This window comes from Dipteris shenzhenensis, chromosome 9, assembly GCF_047967505.1.
Source record: "Dipteris shenzhenensis isolate YYH24624 ecotype China chromosome 9, Dip_SZ_1.0, whole genome shotgun sequence".
NCBI classification, from domain to species: domain Eukaryota; kingdom Viridiplantae; phylum Streptophyta; class Polypodiopsida; order Gleicheniales; family Dipteridaceae; genus Dipteris; species Dipteris shenzhenensis.
In genome coordinates, this window is record NC_141604.1 from 48574433 (window position 1) to 48596046 (window position 21614).

The window sequence follows — 21614 nt, forward strand, 5'->3', positions numbered from 1 at the left end:
ACAGAGTACAACAGATCAAGTTACAAAAGGTACTAAGTTTAAAGCTAGCTGAAAAGCCTCAAACTTAGGTCGTGGTAAAGCCTTCGTAAAAAGATATGCCAAGTTGTGTTTAGTGGGAACATCAGACAACTCAATATCACCTGCTGATAATCGCTCTCTGACGTGAACCTCAATATGCGTGCAAGCATGGAAAACAGGATTCCGTGCAACAGCCAAAGCAGTCTGACTATCAGTGAAGATGACGGTAGGAGCAATTTGACACACTCCACTAGAAGTTGCAATTGTACTTTGCTTCTTGCTGAACCTAGAAACACCTGAAGTACCAAGCATAAAACAGTTGCCACTATATGACACACGAGTGTCCAAACAACCAGCCCAACCACTATCAGTGAATCCATGCATGATGACAAGTGAAGTATCAACCCCCTAGAGAAGGCCTAAATGCTGTGTGCCCTTGAGATATTTGAAGACATGCTTCACCGCATGCCAATGGTGCATACATGGGCTATGCATATATATGCTCAACTGTGAGACAGCATACTCTAGATCAGATCTCGTATATCAGTAAATCAAACAACCAACTGCCTAGTGATAAAGAGTGACATCACATGTACAGCTGCCATCCTCAGAAGAGAAGTCAAAACCAAGCTCTAATGGTGTGGATACTGGCTTGCAATCCTCAAACTAAAAACGCTGCAAAAGCTGTCCAATGTACTTGGATTGTGACATCAAAATGCTCCCCTCACTGCTAGGAAATTGGATGCCCAGATAGTAGTGCAGAAGACCAAGATCAGACATAGAAAATGTCTTCTATAAATCAAGCTTTAAATCTGCAATTTGCTTAGAATGTGTCCTAGTCACAAGCATGTCATTCACATAAAGGACTAAAATCAGCAAATCTGTCCCACGCTTGCAGATGTAAAGGGTAGCCTCTGCAAGGCTGTTCTCAAAGCCAGGAGTGAGCAAATGAGCATGAATCCGGGAATACCAAGCCCGAGGTGCATGCTTCAATCCATAGAGGGCTTTCTTCAAGCGGCATACCTTGCTTTCAGAACGTTCAACCTCAAAGCCAGGAGGTTGGGAAACAGCTCTTGGGGGCTTCTATTATTTTTTCTCTTTCATTGATGACTTCACCAAGTACACTTGGATTTGCGCCTTGAAATCCAAATATGAAGTTTCTTCATGCTTCAAGCACTTTATTGCCTTGGCTGAGAATGAGAGTGGGCTGCATATTGCTCATCTTAATACAGATAGAGGGGGTGAATACAAATGAGTTTGCTGTTTTTTTGGCTTCCCATGGCATACATCGTCGATGCATGGTGTCTTATACTTCTCAACAGACTCCTGTCATTGAGCGGAAAAATAGGTCAGTGATGGAGATGGCCAGGTGCATATTAAAGGCACACATTTGCCTAACAAGAAGTGGTTGGATGCGGTCATGTGTGCTTATTACATCTTGAACAGATGTCCCACAAAGGCATTGCAGACTATCACACCTTAATGAGGCTTGGACGTTTTTATTAGGTATAGCTCAGAGAGCAAGGGCTATAAGCTATATCAGCCCCGCACGGGCAAATTTTTTGTCAGTTGAGATGTTGTGTTTGATGAATCTTCCACTATGCCCTTGCGGGACTGCCAAAAACAGCCAGTTGTTGATGCCCTAGATATTTTTGTCAGTTTGATGCCTTTGTTTTCATCCGATGCTCAGGATGATGTTCCATCTGAGGTTGTACCTCCTCCATCTTTTGGTCATTTGCAGCCACATGTGCAGCGAGATTTTCAGCCTGATATGCCTCTCATTGATCAGGACCAATTGCACATGGCTCTTGACCAAGCAAGACTGAAATTCAGGAGTCCCAAAAGGTGCCCCGTTGGCTCCTTGACACATTAAAAGACAGCAAACAAGATACTCCTCTCCCAGTCCGTACTAGAGCAGCTGTTTGGAAAGAGCATGCTAGTTTTGCTGCTTATGCTTTGGTTGCTATAGCATGCAATGAAGAGCCATGATGTCATCAAGATGCCTTTCGGAATGATTGTTGGTTGAAGGCTATGCAAGCTGAATTTGATTCTATCTATCAGAATAATAGTTGGGAGTTGTTTGATTTGTCTCCTGGTAAAAATGCCATTGGAACTAAGCGGGTTTATCAAATCAAACGAAAAGCTGATGGTTCAGTGGACCGTTACAAAGGCCGTCTTGTTGCCAAGGGCTATGCTCAGCAGCACGGCATTGAAGGCATATGCATTTTGAAAGATCAACAACCATACTATCCTTATATAACTTCACCAAGGCTCCAAAATTGAGGTGTCCAAACCTCTCATGCCACAAATGGGTATCTGCCATGGTAGAATCAAGAGCAAAGGCATGTGTAGCATCCAAAAATCTGTCATAAGCATCAAGTCTATAAAGACCTCTAGTCAATGTGTTAGTCAAGACCATGGTAACATGTGTAACATCATACATTGCACACCAAACACCATAAAAAAGAACTTGAAAGCCACGTGTAGCTGTGGCTGAAATATAAATGAGGTTCTTACGAATGCCTGGAACATAAAGCACATTCTCTTGAGTAGCAATACCACTAAATACAGAAGTAAGAGCAACTTGCCCAATACCTTTCACGGTATATGATGCATTATTGGCACATGTGACACTGCCCCCCTGAGGTGTATGCTCTAATGAGCTGAATAACTTTCGGCACGAAGTGGTGTGTTTGCTAGCACCACTATCAAAGAACCAGATATCATGAACATCTGAAACTGCCATACAAGCATCATGAATATCAAGACTATACTTACATGTAACCAAGAAAGCCCAATGCTAATCTTGTGCAAAATTGGCGGATTCATATCGATCCTCTGCACTAGAAGAACTAGATACTGCAAGACCAGACTCGTTCTTCTCTTTTCAGACGCAATGCGCTTCCTGCATTCAGAAATATCATGCCCACGTTTCCTGCAATGGTTACATCTCTTCTTCTTTTTATTATCCGTTGAAGAAGAGGCACCATGTGAATGATCAGCATGGGAATCAGGGGATTTACCAGCTCAAACCTTGCCTTTGCCTTTGTGTTTGTGCTGGGCAACAAAGACTTCATCACTAGTCATAGAAGCATTGCGATTTGCACAACTTTGCTCCTCTTGAAGAAGAAGAGCAACCAGCTGGCTGCTGGTCAAATGAGAAATGATTGGCATTACCCCCTGCAACCAACCTCAATGTAGTAACAAAGTCTTGATAACAATTAGGCAACCCATCAAGGGTATTAGAAACAAGCTAAGAATCAGGCATAATCTCATCAATGTTGGCCAATTGCTCTTTCAAATCCTTCACATTAGTGAGATAGGCATCCATGTTACCACCCTCATCAAGCTTTAAATCTTTCAACTGCTTGCGGAGATAGGCAACCCTCACCTCATTCCGCACCTGATACAAAGATGCAAGTTGATCCCATGATTGCTTAGCTGTCTTGCAAGACCGGATGTGAGGAATAATAACCCATTTCACTGAAAGAGCAATCAAGGCATGTGCTTTGGCATTACGACCATCCCACTGAATCTCCTCCTGTGTAAGAGACAAAGCACCTGTAACCATAGTTACCGCGGAACAGCGTTCCGCCTTCCTGAAACGTCGGAATGCCGGTCCGGAGCTGCAGGCGTGCTCGGAACGGGCGACGGAACGTGTCTATTAGGCAGAATGTTCCGGAACGTGCGGGAATGTAGGACGAAACGCCCGTTCCGGGCGTTTCGGCCTGTGTCCTCCTGTGCGACGGCGGCGACAGCGGTTAGATAAGCTGCTGAGGCATTGTTGCAGGTTGTGCGGCCAATCATTCTTATGTTGAGGCTTCTTGATGGAGATGAGCCTTGCATTGGCAAGGTGTACGAGGGGATAGACAGGATGATTGAGAGAATCCTATCTCTAGAGTCTCTACAGACTTTGGATGGGGGTAGGAGACAGGAGCTATCTCGTCTTGCGACAGGCAGGTGGACAGAGTATCACTCTGCATTAGAGGCTGTTGCATTTGTGGTGGATCCAGAATTTCAAGGTAAAGGACAAGAGACAGATGCAGAGGTTGTGCAGGGTTGAGAGGATATCTTGAGGAGGCTTGTACCCAGTGGAGATGATAGGAGGAGGGTTCGTGAAGACCTTTCCTTCAATCGACAAAAGAGAGGCCTCTTCGGTTTGCAGGATGCACAAAATGATAGGTTCAAGATATCCAGTGCATGGTGGTGGGAGGATTATGCGGCAGATACACCATTGCTGCAAAGATTGGCCATTCGAGTGCTTAGCCAGGGTGCTAGCTCCTCGCCCTGTGAGCGCTTATGGAGCAGTTTTGGGAACATTGCAAGCAAGAAGAGGAACAGGCTTGGTGTCCAGAAGGCAAATGACCTTGTATTTGTTAATGCGAACTTGCGTTTGCTTAACAAGTTCAGGGCTGAGTGTACTCCAGAGCCATTTATTGGATTTTCCCTTGATCTTGATGACAATGATGGTGAGGATCAGCCAGAGGGAGAGGATGATGTGGAGCAGCATGAGGATGAGCACATTGAGGGACAGCCTGGACAGGAGGATGAGATCCCACTTGCTGATGACTAGTCTTTGACTCACCAGTTACCTTGGCCCTTGAGGCTAGTTTTGTACTTGTCATACTTGATACTTTTGTCATATGTACATTGTACTCCGCAGCCAGCTTTTTGTATTTTCAGCTATTATATATCCTCATGCGATGTACTTTCTTTTCAGTTTCAATTTGGAGTCTAGACTCTGGAGTCTTTAAATCTTTAATGTTTAAGACTTTAAAGTTTAATCTTGGATATTTTAAATGTGTTGTCATTTTATGTCATATGCTGACATGTCATATGACGTGGCGTTCCCCGACGTTCCCAATCCACTCCCGTTCTAGCGTCTCACATTCCCAGAACGTTCCCGTTCCGCGGTAACTATGCCTGTAACAGTAGCTGCAGGGGTTCTAGAAGTAACATTAGAACCATCACCTGAAGAAGAACCAGAGGCAGTAGGTGCAGCACCAGAAGTGGCATTACGTGTAGGCCTGGCCTCAGAACCTAAAACAATGTGCCATAGATTCTTGGCATCCAAAACATGTCCCATCACGTATGATCACTTGAGATAATTGGTGCCATCAAGCTTGTCATCAGCCCCAAGCATACAAAAAAGATCATCTTTGCTGCTAGCGATAGTGCCAAAAATGCAAGGCAAAGGCACCAATTTGACAAAGCAAATAATGAAAGGACACTCTCCCAAAACCAAAGCAAATTTCTGCACAAGCTTCAAAGCTTTTCACTGCAAATGTGTAGCTGTCACAAGGGGTACCTGCAATTGATGTAGACCCAAAAATGCAGCAAAGAAAGAACTCCAAATGCGAGCACAAATGATCAGCCACAAATTGATTGCAGCAACAGCGACGTGTGAGAAGCTCGTAGCCCGAGGTGTTAGAACAGCAAAAGAAGGCAAAAGAGCTTCAAAAAAGGCCTCCAAACAGAAGCAACTATCTCCAAACACCAAAATAGGTGGCTGAAAGTGTTCACAACAACAGCTGCAGGCCTCCATGTGCAAAACTGACGTCAATAGATGCTCTGAATCTCACACGTGTGAAAGGCAACTGCAGCAAACCCTGAAAACAGCTCCGAATTGAATCCGTACAGCTCCATACCACCTTAAATGCGTATTAAATGCTCCGTACACCTGTACGCCTCACACATGTGAAGAAGACTGTCATAAATGCATTGTGCCGAACTGCAGCAGGTTGGAACAGGTGGAAAATGCTGAGGAATCGCCAAAAAACAGCAGCACTTGAGGCGTCTATCCTGGAGAAGCACTAGAGAGGTTTTCCTGCGATGAAATGGCTTGAACACGTCTCAGGCAGCAGCAGAGCCTTGAGGAATGGGCCAACCAGCAAAAAGATAAGCTGAAATGAAAGAGAACAGGCCTCCAACAGCACCAGGGTGGCTGGAAATGGCTGAGGGATAGAACCCTGATCTGCTCTGCCACTGTTGGCTATGGCAATCAATGAAAGCTCCGAAATGAGTGGGAGAAAGCCAAAAACGAGCCGTTGTACTGAAAATGCTGCAACAATAAGTGTGGAGTGAGACAACATAACAAAACCCTAAGGCTAACTGCCCTAACTGGACTAAGTGTCCTAACTGACCTAGGTAAGTGTACCAAAAGTCCTACCTGAATTAAGTAGGCCTACAAGGCACATACCAAGGAATAAGTGGCACCTATGGATAGCCAATAGAATGGCCTGCACCTCCCTCCCTCCCTCGCCACTGCTCCCTCCCCTCCCACCGCCTGGCTACTCCAAACCCCCGCCCCCTCACTGCTCCCTCCCCTCCCACCGCCCCTGTCCTTGCTGCCCTTGCCGCCCTTGCTGCTACTGACTGCCGCCTCTCTCGCCTGCTTGCCTCCTGCTACTGCTCCTAGCTGCCGACCTGCCTCTTCTCCTCGCCTGCATAGCTAGCCGCCTACCTGCACCCCCCCCCCCCCCGACAGCTTGCCTACCCCCCTTTGTGCAGCTAACCTACCCCGCCCTCCCCCGCCCCCCTCCCCGGTCGCCTCTTCATCGAATCCTCCCCCTACCTCTTGATCGAATCCCCCCCTCCCCGCGCATGCCCAAGGTCCAGCCCCAAAAGTGCCCCCCGCCATGGGAGGGGCCTTCCTACTCCCGCTCCTCGCACTAGGACTTGTAGAGGAAAACAACTAGAAGTCAGTCTAAGATTCAAGAAATGGGAAGGGAGAACGAGATAAAGAGATAGATAAAACCAACAAAGACGACCAAAGAAAACAGCGAACACAACTGAAGCTTGAGCATGTGAACACGCGCTACAATCGAAGCAGGCTTGGGGTTGACATCAAAGCAAAGGCGAGATCCACCTTAGCCTCAGCTTCAACCTCAGTCTCTGCTTCTACTTCTACTTCAGCCCCCACTTGTAAGAAATCCTAGATTTACTATATTTAGAAATGTGCTAAGGAACAGAAAGGAGACGGAAATAGCAGAGAACAAGGAATATTTGTATTGCTTGAGTGTCTGTAGTGTCTGTAGTGTCATCCATACAGTTGGGCCTCTCTTATATAGAGAGTGAAGAGTCACACATGAAAAGGTGTGTACTCCAAAGTGTATGTGCATGAAGAGGTGTGTACTCCTTGTGAAGGGTGTGACCCTTGATGAGAGGGTACATTACAATAGGAGTGTCTCTTCCATAGAATGTCTCTTGTGAAGGGTTGTGCCTCATAGGAAGTGTCCTGTCAAAAGGGCATACCCTTCCACAAGTGTCCATTCATCAAACCATCCATAAGTCTCATCCCCTCCCACTCAAAATAAGACCCTGGTGGAGATAATCAACTAATGTAGTAACTATCACGATAAATTTTGAAAATACTGCTGTAAAATGTCAGGGTACTACTGTAAGTCTTCATCACATTGCCAAGTAGCGTCGGAGTCGTCTAGATCTCACAAGAACAAGGAATTCCGTGATAAGTCGTCGATGTCAAGTCTCTCACTGTCGATGGTCCAGAATACGCTCAGGAATAAGAAGAACATAATCGTCTTCGATTTCTGGGACATAATCACCTGCAGGAGGAACTGCTTCATCGCCTGGAATATACGTCTTTAGCCAAAAAATATGAAATGTCGGATGCATTTTATCCCATGATGGTGGTAATTTCAATCTGTAACTTAAAGGTGAATTTTTCTTGACGATCCCGAACGGTCCGTAGTATCTTGGTCGCAACTTAGGAAACACGGACTTAATTGTCTTATAGCGATGTGGGGCTACAAATAATAGCACCATGTCACCAATGTAAAATTCCAGGTGACGTCTATGTTTGTTGGCATACCGTTGATACCGCTCTTGTGCTTTTCTAGTATGATCCCTGACTTGGAGTAGAATGTCATGCATTTCTTGAACCAGTTGATCAGCTAGGGCCACTCGATGTTGAAGTACAAAATTCGTTCGTACAATCGGAGCGTGTCCATAAGCTGCTTGAAATGGAGTTATGCTAATGGCACTATGGAAAGAGTTATTATAAGCAAACTCAAGGAGTGGTAGATACTCTTCCCAAGCTGCTAGGCGTGACTGAATATAATGTCGAAGCATTTCTTTCAGAACTTGGTTGACTCTTTCACTCTGGCCATCTGATTCTGGGTGGTAGGCTGAACTGAACAGTAGCGTTGTACCCAAAGATTCGAACAGTGAAATCCAAAAGTGACTGGTAAACTTAGGATCTCTGTCGGATATGATATTCTTGGGCAATCCATGGTGTCGGGTGTGTTGTATGAAGAGTTTGGCGATGTCCGGAGCCTGTGCACTGCTTTTGAAAGCAACAAAGTATGCCATTTTGGACAATCGATCAACAATTACCATAATCTGAGTGTTACCTCTGGAGGATCGTGGTAGTGTTGTAATGAAATCCATGGATATACTTTCCCACCTTTCAGTTGGAACTCGAAGAGGCTGAAGAAGTCCTGCTCGAAGTTGTTGGCTTGCTTTCATCTGTTGACAAGATAAGCAAGACGTAACCATTTTGATGACGTCGCTTTTCATCTGAGGCCAGTAGTATGTTGTACTGAGTAACCTATAAGTCTTGTCGATGCCTAGATGGGCAGCATAAGGAACTACATGATGCTCTTTTAACAAAAGACGTCGAAAATCCTTGTCATGTGGTACACAAACGCAATCTTGATAATAAAGAAGGTCGTTCGTATAAGAATAGGATGAGAAAATCTTCTGTTCGGAAGTCGAAGGTTGATCTTTTGAAAAAACTTGTACTACTGTGCCAAAGTCTTTTTCATTGAAATACTTCCCTTTGAATGAATTCGGAACATCCACAGATAATGTAGAGATTACCATAGCTGATGCTAGAGTTAATCTGCTGAGAGCATTTGCAACTACATTGCGTAGTCCAGGAATGTACTCAATGGTCAGGTGAAAGTTGGCCAGAAACTCAACCCAACGTGCTTGTCGAGCCTTCATGACTGGCTGAGTAAAGATATACTTTAGAGAGTGATGGTCTCTCTTGACCACCGAGTCAGCTCCCATGAGATAATGTTTCCAAGAACGATAAGCATGTACAACGGCAAGAACTCCTTATCATAAACCGGGTATCGAGTTTGGATATCGAAATGTTTATGGATGTCAAAAGCAATAACTCTGCCTTCTTGCATCAAGACTGCTCCTATAGTGATGTCGGAAGCGTCGGTCATGACCTCAAATGAGACGCTTGGGTCAGCAATAGCCATAACTGGTGTGCTAGTGAGTGCTTGCCTGAGTTGTTGGAAACTACTCTGTTTCAAAAAGCCATTGATAAACTGTTGTGCTTTTCAAACATTCGGACATAGGAGCTGTGATTTTGGAAAACTGATAGACCTTTGTATGGTAGAAGTTTGCCAATCCGAGAAAAGAGCGGACATCATGAACATTCTTAGGAGTAGGCCAGTTTCAGATTACCTCGACCTTCTTGGGATCCACAGAGATGCCTTGAGCTGAAATAACATGTCTCAAATATTCGAGTTGGGTCTTGAAGAACTCAATCTTCTCGATGTTGATGTAGAGAGAATTTGCACGGGGAACTTCAAAAACTTTGTGAAGATGTTGTTTGTGCTCATGTAGGAATCTGCTGAAAACGAGGATGTCATCGAGGTAAACGATGACGAACTTATCGAGAAAAGGCCTGAAGATGTCGTTCATTAGTGTCATGAATATGGCCGGGGCATTGTTTAACCCAAAAGGCATGACCAAACATTCATAGTGTCCATACTTTGTTCGAAAAGCTGTCTTGTACTCATCGCCTTGTCGTATGCGAATTTGATGATAACTGAACGAAGATCAATCTTTGAGAATTATGTGGCGTGTAGAAGTTGATCGAAGAGGTCATCGATGCGAGGCAATGGATACTTGTTTTTAATAGTGAGTGAAGTAACGATTGAGAGAGAGAGAGTGTGTGTGTGTGCAGTACAGGACGAGTCAAAGATGATAGTCACATAAACTTAGATAGATGGATAACGTTACTAAACACAAGTACAAAGTACTTGTATCTAGGCCTAGGACTAAGTGTCCTAGGTGTCACATAGGACTATGTGTCCTATGTGGCATAGAAGGCACTAACACAATAAGTGCCTAAACTTATGCCTACAAGGCACATACCATGGCCTATAGGGCATCACTAGAACCAGCAAAGGATGGCCTACAAACCCCCCTCCATGGGATGGGCTGAAGTATTCTGGAAACGTCTCAGAATACCTGGTAGTTTCTGGTCATGGTGGCACATGTTCATCCAAAAGGATATAGCCACCTATGAATGTACAAGGAATGTCAGATCATGTAACAAAGGGAACCAAGTGTAAAGCCTGTCGGAAGACTTCGAACTTGGGACGAGGAAGTGCCTTTGTAAACATATCTGCGATGTTGTCCTCTGTGGGAAGATAGGACAACTCTATGTCGCCGGCTGACAACCGCTCCCAAACATAATGATAGTGAACTTCAATATGCTTGGTACGCGCATGAAACACTGGGTTACGCGCAATGGCCAAAGCACTCTGGCTGTCAGTGTAGACAATAGTGGAGGATGTCTGGCAAATACCAAAATCTGTAAGTAACTGTCGAAGCCAAACACACTCTACTGTAGCGATGAAGGCTGCCCTGTACTCAGCCTCACAACTAGACGTGGCAACTGTCGGTTGCTTCTTGCTGAGCCAAGAAATACATGAATTGCCAAGCAAAAAACAATTGCCAGTATGTGACACTCTGGTGCCAGAACATCCTGCCCAGTCACTATCCGTGTAAGCATGCATGGTAAGTGAACCCTGATCACCATAGAAGAGGGCTAAATCCTGAGTGCCTCTGAGATATCCGAAGACTCTTTTCACCGCCTGCCAATGCTGTGAACTGGGCATGTGCATGAATCTGCTGAGCTGAGATACTGCATACTGCAAGTCAGGTCTGGTGTGACATAAATAAATAAGGCATCCAACAGCCTGCTGATAAAGAGTGATATCACATGGTGGGCTCCCATCATGAGCTGAGAATTTGAAGCCAGGGTCCACTGGAGTAGAGATTGGCTTGCAATCCTCAAACTGAAAACGATCAAGGAGCTGTCCAATATACTTGGACTGAGACATCATGATACCCCCCTCAACATGAGCAAACTGAATGCCCAAATAATAATGGAGCCGTCCCATGTCTGACATGTCAAAAATCTGCTGCAAATCAGCCTTGAAAGCTGCAATTTGCTGAGTATCGGGGCCCGTGATAAGCATATCATCCACATAAAATCAGCACTAAAAAATCAGATCCACGCCCACGGAAATAAAGAGTGGGTTCTGTGGGACTATTCTGAAAACTAAGGGATAGTAAGTGTGCATGAATTTTGGCATACCATGCCCTGGGTGCCTGCTTCAAACCATAAAGGGCTTTTCTAAGCCGGCATACCTTATTTTCAGAATTAACAACCTCAAAACCAGGAGGTTGAGTGACATAGACTTCTTCCTGCAGATCCCCATGAAGAAAGGCAGTCTTGATGTCAAGTTGGTGCACTTGCCAATGATGATGGGCTGCAATGGCAATGACACATCGAATGGTAGTAATCCTGGATGTGGGAGCAAATGTCTCCTCAAAGTCAATGCCTTGTTGTTGGGCATACCCTTTTGCAAAAGACGGGCTTTGTATCGATCTATGCTGCCATCAGATTTTCTTTTTAATTTGTAGACCCAACGCGTTCCAATGGCATGCTTGCCAGGTGGAAGATCTACTAATTCCCAAGTGTCATTTTTGGCAATAGATTGTAACTCAGCTTTCATTGCATCCATCCACTCTTTGCTGTCAAAAGCATCTTTATGGCACAAAGGCTCTTCATTGCAAGCTGTAGCAAGGAGTGCAAACTCAAGAAAGTGACCATGCTGTTTATTCCCTGATCTTGTCCGGGCAGCAAAAGGCTGATCTTGTTTGCTGTCCCTCAATGTATCAAGAAGCCATCTGGGAACTTGCCTTTGCTGTCTATTAACAGCTCTTTCTTCAATGACTGCATCATGAGTAATGGGTTGTGCCGAAAGAGAAGCCTGCAAATCAGCATGAGGTTGAGGCTGATTATTGCTTTGTGGAGGGCCTGCAGGAGGCGCATGTTGCTGCTCAAAATCCTCTTCTGATGATGGTAGAGGTAACCAAGATTCAAAGGCATCAAACATGTCAATATCTGGCTTTGCTTTGCAGTCCACAAGAGGAGAAGCTGAATGTTCAGCAAAGATCACATCTCTACTGACAATAATCTTCCCAGTATTTGGTTGATATAACCGATACCCTCTGCTCTCCTGGCTGTAACCAATGAATATGCATTTGATTGCCTTGTCATCAAGCTTATGTCTCAGCTGAGATGGTACATGAACATACGCAAGAGACCCAAAAACTTTCATGTGTGAAAGTGAAGGCTTCCTGCCTTTCCATGCTTCATAAGGTGTCATAGTCTGTAATGCCCGCGTAGGTGATCTATTCAGCACATAGTTGGCACACATTACTGCATCAAGCCAAAATTTATTGGGCAAAGACTTGGCCTTGAGCATACATCTGGCCATCTCCATTGTGGACCTGTTTTTCCTTTCAGAAACAGGATTCTGCTGAGGAGTGTAAGGAGTAGTGCATGAGTGAATAATGCCCCGTGAGGAAAGAAATGCATCAAACTCCTTTGACATATACTCACCCCCCCTATCTGTGTTGAGGGTGACAAGCTTGCAGCCTGATTCATTCTCAACCATATTCAGCCATCTCTGAAAGCATAAGAAAACTTCAAATTTGGCCTTTAAAGGATATACCCAACAATACCTTGTGAAATCATCAATGAGAGTCATGAAATACTTGTATCCTCCAATGGCATTTGTCCTCATTGGGCCACAGACATCACTGTGTACTAGCTGCAATTTCCTTTGTGAGAGTTTTGGACAATTATTTTGAAAAGGAAATCGATGCATCTTACCCAAAAGACAACCCTCACACACATGTTTAGAAACTGTGTGAGTCTGAGGTACATCATTAGCCATCTGGTGTGAATGCAGCTTTGCAAGAGCTCTATAATTTAGATGGCCCATTCTCTCATGCCACAGATGAGTTTCAGCAAGCTATGAATCTGAAATAGCCAATGCTTCGGTGTAAAGTGCAGCTGCATGATGATCAAGGTGATAAAGCCCTTTTCGCAAGGTGCCAGTGAGAACTATGACATTGTCATCACGAAGATCATATACTAGGCATCTGTAACCATCAAAAATTACTCTGAAACCTGAAGTAGCAATTGCTGAAATTGAAATCAAGTTGACTTCAATTCCAGGCACAAAAAGAACATTTGTCAGAGTGACAGGATGACTGGAAATGGATGTGAGCTGCACATCTCCAACTCCTTTTACAGCATATGAAGCATTATTGGCACATGTAACAGTCCCCCCTCGAGGTGCATCAGCTAAAGAATGAAACAACTGTCTGCAAGATGTGACATGCTTGGAAGCACCACTATCAAAGTACCAGGACTGAGCATCATTAGAAGTAAAAAGTGCATCAGCTTTGGAGGGATCAAATGAGCAATGGACAGCCCATGCCCAATCATCCTGAAGAGCATGTGCATGTGAAGCATCTGCTGGCTCATGGGATTCAATGGCATGTGAGGCATTAGCTGTCAATCCTGCTTTCTTTTTCTCCGAAGCAATGCGCTTCCTGCATTCTGAAATGTCATGTCCAGGCTTGCGACAATAGTTGCATCTTTTCTTCTTTCCCTTATCTGCTGTATTTTTAGATGCATGAGAGGAATTGCAGCTGCTATGCGTAGAGGAATTGCAGCTGCTGTGTGCAGATTTTGGCTTGCCCATAGGCTTGGGAGCCTTGCCTCTTCCTGTTTGCTGTGAAGCAAATGCATGATCAGGAATAATTGCTTGTCTGTTAGCTCTACTTTGCTCTTCCTGCAAAAGCAAAGTAACAAGCTGATCAAAAGAATAGTGGTCTGGATTACCCATGGCCACTAATCGAAGGGTTGTAGCAAACCCTTGATATGTATCTGGTAGTCCATTCAATGTAGTACTGACAAGCTGTGAATTTGGCACCACTTCATCAATGTTGGCAAGCTGTTCCATGAGGTCCTTGACCTTTGTCAAATATGCATCCATTGACTCACCTTCATTCATATTCACTTCCTGTAATTGCCTTCTCAAATATGCAACACGAGCTTCATTGCGAATCTGATATAGAGAAGCCAATTTATCCCAAGCATCCTTTGCTGTCCTGCAAGAAGGGATGTGTGGAATAATGATTCTCTTGCATGATAAAGCAATGCATGAATGTGCATTTGCATCTCTTGCATCCCATCTAGACTGTTCTTGAGTTGGAAGAGCAACAGCAGAAGTGCTAGAGGAAGAGGCATCAGAAGAAGTACCACCTACAGAAGGTGCAGCAGTAGAAACAACCACAGAAGGATTGGCTGGCCTCAGATCAGCCCCAGAAACAATATTCCACAAATGCTTTGCAACAAGAATATGTTTCATGAGATAAGACCACATCGGATAGTTGGTGCCATCCAACTTATCATCTTCACGAAGAACTCCAAATAAATCTTGATTGTTCCCAGCCATAGCAACTGTGATAACTTGTAAAAGACCTGAAAACCCAAAAGCCTCAAGGCTATCACTGCAATAAGCTGGCTGTCCAAAAATGACAGCAAATATCTGCAAATTTCTGACCCAAATCAAAGGGCAAATGCAGATCTGACCCAAATGTGACTGTGACAGGCAATGTTCACTGCAAAAACAGCAAATTTGGCAAAAGCCCCAAATTTATTGAGGGCAAATAAGCCAAAAAGAGGGCAAATTCAGAAAAGCCCCAAATCTAGCTGAAATTTCGCAAATGTGACCCAAAGTTTGCAAATCTGACACAATGTCCTGCAAATATAACTGAATGTCCTGCAATCTGACCCAATGTATTGCAATCTAAACAAGAAATTGCAAAACAAATCCCAAAACTCCAATTTCTTGCAAGAAATTGCAATTAAAAGAGGTGAAAGGAAATAAAAACCCCAAATTTTCCAATGTCCTGCAAAAGCCCCAAATCTGCAAATGTCTGTAGATGACTGCAGTGAGACCAAGGACCTGTTTCCAGCCAATGCTAAAAAAGGTACTGTACGGAATACCCAGATGAAGCTGTACGAATTACCACTAAAGGTATGTAGTATGGGAAGCTGGTACGAACCGCTGACGACTGAAGGTACGGTGAAAGTACCTTGTACTCCTACGCAAGTACAATCGTACGGCGTAGCCCCAAATCTGCAAATGTCTTGTACTCCTACGCAGGTACAATCGTACGGCGTATGTACCTTGTACGGCGAGGGTACAAAATGGCGTACGGTACAAAAGTACTATGAATGTACCGTACGTACGGCGAACTGCAGGTACGGGTGTATGGCGGATGTACGACACAAGTACGGAGTACAGTACGGCGCCGACGGGTGTAGGGCGTCCTTCAACGCAGATGTACGGCGACGATGCAGATCTGCTAACGTACGAAAGGTACGAATGTACGGCGCCGACGGGTGTACGGCGTCCTTCTTGTCGACCAGCAAGGCAGAAAAAACTCCAATGAGCAATGGAGGCTCGGGGCTGAGGAGATCTAGAAGGCTAGAGCAAAACCTGCTCTGATACCACTGAAGTAACGATTGAGAGAGAGAGAGAGAGTGTGTGTGCAGTACAGGACGAGTCAAAGATGATAGTCACATAAACTTAGATAGATGGATAACGTTACTAAACACAAGTACAAAGTACTTGTATCTAGGCCTAGGACTAAGTGTCCTAGGTGTCACATAGGACTATGTGTCCTATGTGGCATAGAAGGCACTAACACAATAAGTGCCTACACTTATGCCTACAAGGCACATACCATGGCCTATAGGGCATCACTAGAACCACCAAAGGATGGCCTACAGTGAGCTTGTTGAGGGCTCGGTAGTCAATGCAGAGGCGCATTGACTTATTCTTTTTTTCCACAAGTAGTACGAGAGATCCGAAAGGGCTGCGACTGGGCCGAATGTGACCTTTATCGAGTAGTTCGGTCACCTGTCTTTGGATTTCTTCATTTTCAGTGTAAGAAACCCGATAAGGAGGTTTCAACGGTGGATTACTGCCAGGAATAAGTTCAATTGGGTGATCCACTGGTCGTCGAGGTGGTAACTGCTCTGGCAATTCCTATGGAAAAATATCCAAGTAGGGCTAGAAAAAGGTTGGTTGAGGTATTCAGGAGAATCCTTTGTTGGTGTCTCCTCTACTGCCGTAACCAACAGAAGTGAAGTCGTTACTTGACGTTTACGAACCCACTTCTTTACTTATAGGGTAGAGGCAACTGGGGTTGAAGAAGAGTCCCTAAAACCAGTTAGCTCAATAAGTTTTCCATGTTGGACAAACTGGATAGTATGGTTGCGAAAACTTATTGATGGATCAGAGTCGTAGAGCCACTATTGTCCAAGTATGACATTGTACCAAGAAAGAGGCATGATGTCGAAGTTCAACTTGTCTGTATAATGTTGGATGCGAAAAGACAAGTTTTTGATCCAAGTGTTGCACAAGAAGGTAGTTCCATTTGCGAGTTCAATCTAATAGTCCATGGGACTGACCATAGAACTAGCTAGGAAGTTATGAGAGCAGCCACTGTCGATGAGGATAATGCCCGTTGTTCCACGAATCGATCCTTGGACACAAAGTACTTGAGTCGCCAAGGAAGGTTCGGGATTGCTGGCAAGGCTCATGTGGATGGTATTTGCCATTTGGGGATTTGCCTTTCTTGTCTTGTGCTGGGGTAGCATCTTCTATTTGGGAAGTGCTAGGTTCCATATTGGAATTTTGCTTTGGTCGCTTGGGACAATCGAACCATCTATGGTCGCTTGTACAGATGGTATAAAGTCCTTTTGTGCTGGAGTTATTATTCTTATCAGTGGCCGCACCTTTATGTTGGGGATGACTTTGTGAAGAAGAAGAGGCGCGATCCTTGGAGGAGTGCTTGTGTTGGAATCCAGCATACGATTTCTGAGACTTGTGGGGATCTTGAGACTGTTGTTGACCTTGATTACCTGAGTTTTTTCTAAAGTTGGGGTTATCGTGAGGGCGAGCACCTTTGGCCATAGTAGAGTTCTGTGTTCTATTAGCACTCTGCTTCCCTATGTTTTGGAAATCTGTAATGCGCTCTACGTAAGCAATAGCGCCAGCTACGATGGTGATGTTTGCTTTGAGGACATCAATGCATAACGAGGGGTTTAGGCCTGAGATGAAAGCATGAAGGCAATCATCATCACTTAAACCATCAATCTCCAGCACCAATGTGTTGAACTGAGAGATGTAGGAAGACAGGGAGCCTGTTTGCTCCAACTGTCTCACTTTTGAACGTGCTTGCAAGTCCACATTGGCAGGTATGAACTGCTTACGGAGCACGTGTTCAAAACGTTCCCAAGTTAACACACTTTTGCCGTCCTTTAAGCGTCGTTGCCACCATAGGAAGGCTGTATCCTTGAGGAGGGAGGCTGCCAAGGCAATCTTTTTGCCTTTGGTGAGGTCAACAGTATCAAAGTACATGCGCAGTTTTGCCAGCCATTGGTCAACTGTTCGGCGATTTCGTTGACCAGTGTAGGCTTCCGAAAATTTAATGTCAAGTCTTTTAGTTTTGGAAGCTTGGAGTAACCGGTAGAGGGCACGGAGTTCAGTGTTTTCTACCTCAGGTGGGAATGAGTCCACATAGTCGTCTGGTTGCGTCACGTCATCCTTTGTATGTGTAGTACTGCAAGAATCTTCGAGTTGTTGGACTTTCTGGACCAAGTCGGAGATGCTGTCCTGAAGCTCGGAAATTTGAAGTTGAAGTAGTGCTTCGCCTTGTAAGCTGACTTCAGGGGTCTTTTTTGGACTTGAGTCGCTTATCTCTGGAGAGGCTGCACGTGAGCGTTGCGACATATCTAAGATCCCTGTGAGAAAAGCACTAATCTGCGCTCTAGTTTGTACCATTCCTGGAAGAAGATTCGGGCTGCTCCCTAAGGTTGCTCATGTTGGAGGGGACAAGGGAAGCATGATGGAACCAGCCGTGGAAGTCTCGTAAAGGAGGTCTTGTCGGAGGTAACACTAGTAATGCCGAAATAGGTGTTACTGCTCGTGAGAGTACAGGGGTAGGTTGCAGAGTCCACGGATCTGAGAAGGGATAAGGAGCTGCTGTCGGGAGTGGAGGATATCCAGGAGGAGTGCCTTCAAAGTGTAAATACTATCTTGGGGAAGGTACAACCTGTACAGGAGGATATCTGTGAGCTGAAGAAGGTGGAGAGTACCCTGGAGATGCTGAAGCTGAGGGGTAAAAATCTCTCCAAAGATGGACAGCAAACTCGTGACGAATATCGCGTTCTGGGTATCTACGTGTCTCGTGGAACACTTGTGAAGGGTGTAACCCTTGATGAGAGGGTACATTACAATAGAAGTGTCTCTTCCATAGAATATACACTGATAATAGATGTGATAGCTTTCGTGGCCACTACTCTGGGTGTTTTTGAGCACAGGATCGAGAGGGTGTGGCGGGTGGGGAGAGACCCCAACCGAGAGCAAACCCTGATCATATGGTTCCATGATGCTCAGTCACGAATTTCGGCTTTACAATGGCGCAAGTAAGTCCTACAAGATCAGCCAGCGATCTACATGGATGAGGACCTCACCCTCCTAATGGTTAAGGAGAGGCGCTCCCTGTTGCAACAGCGGGATTAGGCCCGCAAGGATGGAAAGTGGGTGGTGGTGTGAGATGGACTTCTTCTTACAAGCCCCCATCGGGCATCAGCCCCCCTCCCACACAGGGAGGCGGGGTCTATGAGACTCAAATCTCTGCACCAACTGTAATGGTACCTTATGGTCAGAACCGAGGAACTTCTCGAAATCTTATCTAGGTCGCAACATAGCCTTTTACACAAAGACACATCATAGTCCAAAGCGCCCACTACCAGTAGTCAGCAGATACACATGGGAGTCTGCTTACAAAGATGAGACGAGGGACACAGGGGGAGTACGAGGGTCAAGAGTAGCAACAATTCTTTACAGATCCACCCCTTTAGGGACCATCTCGATAGAGCAGAGAGATGCATATTCCAGGCTTCTTTGGATCCGGATCCGAAAAATGGACAGCAGGGTCATGTTTGTTGTACTATGCTACTTCCCTCCCGAGACCTCCCACTTTGCTAGAGATATTCGAGATGAGGCTCAGACATCTCCATTTGCAGCTCTTTATCAAACTATTGTTGACTTCTCGAGCCGCGGAGAAGTCGTCCTAGCAGGGGACAGGCGCCCGTCAGATACCACTCCTTGACTTCAAGGATTGTGAAAAAATCGTCATGTTTGTTGTACTATGCTACTTCCCTCCCGAGACCTCCCACTTTGCTAGAGATATTCGAGATGAGGCTCAGACATCTCCATTTGCAGCTCTTTATCAAACTATTGTTGACTTCTCGAGCCGCGGAGAAGTCGTCCTAGCAGGGGACAGGCGCCCGTCAGATACCACTCCTTGACTTCAGGGATTGTGAAAAAATCAGACTTTTCGAGAATGTAAATGTGTGCAATGCATGCAGAATTTGAATGCCAATTGGCTGTCCAATGGGAAAGAGCGCCCTCGTGAGAGTACTTGTTTCTATTTCGACCTACATGCAAGGTGGGAGAGAGATGGCGAATGAATGCAACGTGGTAGAGAGAATGCTACATGAGATTCACAATGAAAGGGTGATACCCTTTCATTAATGTCCCTTGAGATCACTCAAGTTCCATCTTCCCATTTACACCTACCCTTATCCTATGACCCATGCACCTACCATTCAATGCACTCTAATGCACCCTTTCCCTTTCCTATTGCCCCTAGGACCTAGACACGTATGTGTACATCTTTATTACTAATCATTGGCCAATGTTACATAGTTTTGGCGGTACTATTTACACCGCTTGATCGATCATAAATACAAACATATAACCGCACCATCAAATTGGTGCCTAACAATAATAAGGTTCTAATGACTATTAATTAACTAAATAAACACTTCTCTTGTCATGACAAGGATGATTCCATTCTACTGCCAAACATTGACCTTGAGGGAGCAGGTATGCTACGGGTTTTGGCTGACACGCGAGACGACCCAGTCACATCTTATAGGCAGGCCCTATTGGATCTAGGGAGAATGTATGATCTCAATATTTATAATAGTCTTGATAGATGGCCTACCTCAGGTGGTCTCACACGCTTTTCACATGGAGGGGGGGCCTCTAGCGCTGTTGATTACATCATGGGATCCCCTGCCTTCACATCTAGCATCATTGATTTTAATGTAGCACCTCTTCCTCCAAGGGCTGATCACATTTACCTATTCTTTAGTATTTCCACTCCCCGTCGCACAACACCTTCCACCCCAAAGATTCCTTACTCCACCTATCATAACATACGCTTCGACCACGATCTCTCACTGATTTACTCAGGCCGTCTCTACATACTTCTCACTTATATTGACTTCATAGCCCTATGAGAGGACCATGCTGCCTTGATCACCCACTCACCACAAGGCTGCCTTTCAGGCTTTCCCTCACACCACTCGCTCCACTCGCCCACCACCTCCTTATAATAGTTGGTACAATGATGAGTGTAAGACTTTACACCATCAGCTCAGATTCGAAACCAAAAACAATCTTCCAAATGAACTAGAGACGCTACGCGAGTATCGTCGACTAGTACATAGAAAGAAACTATATTTCCTTTGCTGGAACAAGGAGCAACCACTGAACATTTTGTTTAGTAACAACTCTAAGGACTTTTGGCGGAGCTTTCTAGAGGGACGGTCCCCCTCACCACTCACTGACAATCAGCTCTGGTATAACTATGCACGCATGCTATATGATATCCCGAATCAGCCAGTTCTTGGCCTCTCACATATGCCACACCCCACATCCTACACACTCTTGACTAGGGGAGGATTGAAGAATGTCGTAATGAAACTTCATATTGGCCAAGCGAAGGATCATGAGGGACTATGCACTGAGTTCATTGCATATGGGATTAACCTCCTAGCCCCGATCTTAGCAAAGCTCTTTAATGACGCTGTTTGGGTTTCCAGGAATCTGGACCATTCACACTATTTCACCCATCCACAAGGCAGGGGATCCCATGAGCCCGGAGAATTACAGGACCATTATGATTTGACATGTCATGTCCAAGATTTATATGCACGAGTGCTTGATTCTGAGGTCAGTCAATTTGCAAAGTGTTAAGAACTTAGAGCAGCAAGACACGCTGGTTTCCGATGTGATCATGGAACCATGGATCACATTGTCACGCTCAGGTGTATCATCAAGGAGGCGAGGGCACGGAAGCAGAGGATTTACTACTGCTTTGTGGATTTCCACAAAGCATTTGATACAGTTTCAAGAGCCCGCCTCCTCCGACGCCTACAGAATTTGGGTTATGCCCAAGAGATCATTTAGGTTGTCATGGCACTTTACAAGAGTGTCTCAGGTAGAGTCCACCAGGTAGGGTCGGGGTGGACAAACGAGATCATGAGCACTATTGGGGTCAAACAAGGTGTCCTTTATCACCTACCCTGT

At 45.1% G+C, this 21614-nt stretch overlaps 1 protein-coding gene and 1 pseudogene across 1 annotated transcript in view; one reads left to right on the plus strand and one right to left on the minus strand.

Moving 5' to 3' along the window:
• Positions 1-21614, minus strand: part of LOC147898768 (DEAD/DEAH box RNA helicase family protein) — a 178657-nt gene that overhangs the window by 60139 nt on the left and 96904 nt on the right. The gene's annotated exons all lie outside the window — the stretch shown is intronic.
• LOC147898769 (uncharacterized) lies at positions 3631-4653 on the plus strand (annotated as a pseudogene).